We start from the raw sequence: 4,198 nt of genomic DNA on the forward strand, positions 1-4,198 counted from the left end.
GCTGATTCCCCCCGTACAAGTCTATCCCTGCTGATACTTCTAACTCTAATCCATTACTACATAGATTATTCTAACCTTCCCCCTTGCTTATCCCTAAATTCCCACTCCAACATTGAGAAACCCAGCTCCCATCATCCACAATCTATTTACTTCATTGTTCAATTCTAATGTGTATGTACAGCAGTACCAGAATTATTAACTAGTACATCTGTGAGAAATAACTTTATCAGCTAGAGCACAGAGTTTGTGTGCAGTTATTTCTGGCTTAGCCTTATCAATTCCATCATTTCCAAAGTCACTTAGGTTAGTACATTTCACTCCCCCATCCCTACAGTGAGGTTGTCTTGTACATTTGTAATAGTTTGACTCTCATGTCACATTCTGCATTCCCTCCCGGGATCCTTCAAACATAGCCAAATTATTTTTCTTTAAATCTGCATACTTAAGTTTCACTCTTCATGCTGTAAAGTTCTATGAATTTTCAAAAAATGCATAATGTCTTCATCATAACAGTAGCATACAGAATAGGTTTATCACCCTAAAAAAATATGCCCTGTGCTTCATCTAGTTAACCCTCTTTGACTCTCATTTTCTTTCTGACAACCACGGACCTTTCTACTGTCTCTATAGTTTTACCTTTCCCAGAATGTCACATAATTAGACTCATGCAGTATGTAGCCTTTTCAGATTGGCTTCTTTCACTTCGCAATACATATTTAAGGTTCTGCCATGTATTTTCATGGTTTGACGGCTCATTTTCTTTAAACCACCAAACAATATTCCATTGTATGGATATAATAGTTTACTTATCCATTCACCTGCTGAGGGATATCTTGGTCTTGATGATTATCATGGTCTGGGTAGTGTTAGAACAGAGCTAAGGGTAAGGGTCATGGTCAATATTAGGGTGGCTGTGAGTCTCAGGGTCAGGGTAAGCATTAAGTGAAGGTCAAGATAACGATGAGATTCATTGTAGAGTGAGGGTTTGGTTCAGGATCAGGGTCAGGGTCACAGTCAGGGTCAGGTTGATTGTCAACAACATAAGGGCCCGGGTCAGTGTGACGGTCATGATCAGGGTCAGAGACAGTGTGTGGGACCAGTTCAGAGTCATTTTGAGGGTGAAAATCAGAATCCGTATTTGTGTGAGCACCAGGGCCAGAGTCAGGCTGAGCACCAGGATCACAGTCATGGTCAATGTTAGGTTCACAGTCATAGTCTGTGCAAGGGTCAGGGTCAGCTTGAAGGTCAGAGTCAGGATGGGAGTTAAGGTGAGAGTCACAGGGACAGGGTGAGGGTAAGGTCAAAGTCAGGGTGATGGTCAGAGTTAGATTAAGGTTGAGAGTCATGATCAGGATCATGGTAAGCTGAGTGTGAGGATCAAGTAAAGGTCAGAATGAGGATGAGGTTCAGCATCAGTTACAGTGTCAGGGTGAGAGTCAAGGTGAGAATTAGGGTCAAGATGGGTGTGAGAATGAGGTTCAGGGTCAGGGTCATGGTTCAGGAGAACTTTGGGATGAGGTCAGAGTCAGGTTAAATGTCAGTGTGAAGGTTAGCAATGAAGTGAGGGCAAGGGTCAGAGTGAGGGATTAGCATTAGGATAGGTTGTAGGTCAAGGTGAGGTTGATATCAGAGTCAGGTTGAGTGATGATCAAGGTCAGCATGAGGGACAGGTTCCAGGTTAGGGTGATGATGATATGCAAAATTGGTGACCACATTGCATCAGTGTCAGAGTTAGAGTTAGCTTCAGGGTGAAGGTCATGCTCAGTGTCAGGGACAGAATTCGCTCTGTATCACGTTTGCTGTCAGGGTGAGAATCTAAGTCTAAAGTCACCCTAGGGTCAGATTCAGCATCAGGGTAAGTAAATCAAATTTATGGTCAGGATGAGGGTCAAGATGAGGGTTATGGCGAGGGTCAATGTCAGGGTCAACGTCAAGATAAGTGTTAAGTTCAGGGTCAGCCTCAGAGTGAGGGTCATATCAAGGAATAGACAAGACTGAGGGCAGGGTGAGGACCAGGGTCAGGATAAGTATGGAGTGAGCATCAGGCTTATGGTAAAAGTAAAGGCTAGGTTCAGGGTCAGGGTCAGAGTGAAGGTCAGTAAAAGTTCAGAGTTAATATGGCAATAGTGTCTGGGGCAGAGTCAGCTTCAGAATCAGGATTAAGGTCAGGCTGCTTTCAGTGTGGGAAGATCACCAGGGTCAGGCTCAGGGTAAGGTCAAAGTCAGCTTGAGGGTCAATTTCAGGTAAGGCTCAGGGGAACAAGGACATCAGAAGCTATTTGGGGAGATGGTCATGCAGAGGGTGAGGATAAGCGTGTTTTAAAATGTAGGTTTTTATTATTATTTAAATATGGGGAGGCCAACAGATCAGTACACAGTTATCATTGAAAAGATAGTTTGTGACAGCTCCCAAGAGGAGGGGCATGTCATGCCACACAGGCCACATGGAGAAGCACCACAGTTGGTCAGGAGGCAAAGGGAGAGAGGTCAGAATCAGGTAAATTTAAAGGAAAAGATCAGTGTCAGGTTCAGGGTGAGACCAATGCTAATTTCTGAGTGTCGATGAAGGCTAAGGGTCACACTCAAGGTCAGATTGAGCGCCATTGTGAGGGTCAGAACGGGGGTTAGTGTCAGAGTCAGGAAGAACAGTCAGGGGTGTGAGGCAAATGTTCAGAGTCATGATCAGGAAGAGGTCAAGGTCAGTTTCAGCACCGGGATCAGGGTCGGGATCAGGGTGCGGTGCCAACCCGGGCCAGGGTGAGGGAAGGGTAGTGTCGGGGTGATAGTCTGGTTCAGGTTAAGCATAAGTTTCAGATTCAAGGCAGTGTCAAGGGCATAGTGAAGGTATGTGTAAGGGTCATTGAAGAGTCAGAGTGAGGTCAGGCTCAGGGAGAAGGTAATGGTCAAGTCAGGGTAAATGGAGAGTGAGTGTAAGAGTCAGGGTCAGGGTCAGGTAAGGGTCAAGTTTATGGTCATGATGAGAGTCGTGGTGAGGCTGAGATTCAGGGCCAGGGTGAGGGTCAAGTTGAGTGCTGGTGTAGGGTTAGCATCAATGTTAGGAGCAGGGGCAGGGTAAAGATGAAATTGAAGGTAAAGGTGAGAGTGAGAGTCAGGGTCAGGTACAGAATCAGAGTCAGGGTGAGAATGAGACAGAGTGTTTAAATGAGTATCAGGATCAAAGTCAGGGTGAGTGTCACAGTCAGACACAAGGTAAGAGTGAGTAACAAAGGTGAGATTCAGGTATTGAATAGGGGTGGTGTCAGAATGAGAGAGTCAGAGTCAAGGTGAGAGTGAGTATACACTTCAGGGTCAGAGTGATGGTTATAATCAGTGTTTAGGTCAAACTGAGGGTCAAGGTCAGGGTCAGGTGAGGATGAGTGTGACAGTCAAGTTCAGTGTGAATGTCAAGTAAGGGTCAGGGTGACAGAGATTCAATGGCAATGTGAAAATCGGGGATGTGGTGAGGGTCACGGTAGGATCAACGTCAGCGTAGGGCAGGGCCATAATGAAGTCACAACTGGGGTCAGTGTCAGGTTGAGTGTCATGCCAGTGTAATAGTCAGGATCAGTGTGAGTAAGCAGTTCAGGGTCAGGGCGAGGTTAAGAATCAGTCAGGATTAGCGCATCAAGAGCAGACACAGGGTCAGAGTCCTTATAACTTTCAGGGTCAGGGTGAGGCTCAGAGTTATGTACTATGTGAGGTTAAGGGTCAGAATATAAGTCAGACATGAGGGTCAGAGTCAGGTTTAGGGGCAGGGTGACCCTGTGTATCAGGGTCAAAGTCAACTTCAGAGTCAGTGTCTAGGACAGGATATGTCTGTCAGTCAGGGTCAGAGTAGAAGTCAGAATCAGGGTGAGGGTGAAAAGTAGGGTCAGGTAAAGTTCAGAGTCTAGTTCAGCATCAGGATCAGTGTGAGAGTAAGAATGAGAGATAATGTCAGTGTGAAGGTCAGGGACAGTGGGAGGGTAAGGGTGTTTGTCATGGTCAGAATCAAGGTCAAGTGAGAGTGGATAAGCGTCAGAGTCAGGGTGAGATTAAAGGTGAGGGTCAAGTTCATAGCTCTAGGGACAGAGTCAATGTCAGGGTGAGGATAAGGGCAGGGTTATGGCTGTAATATTTCACCTTTTGTTTACAATCTTATTTCTAGTATTAATTCAAGTACTGCTGTCAAAGTAAAAGGAGCATTATTCTTCCTGCT

The sequence above is a fragment of the Lipotes vexillifer genome, unplaced genomic scaffold (genome assembly GCF_000442215.2).
Source record: "Lipotes vexillifer unplaced genomic scaffold, Lipotes_vexillifer_v1.1 scaffold426, whole genome shotgun sequence".
NCBI lineage: Eukaryota > Metazoa > Chordata > Mammalia > Artiodactyla > Lipotidae > Lipotes > Lipotes vexillifer.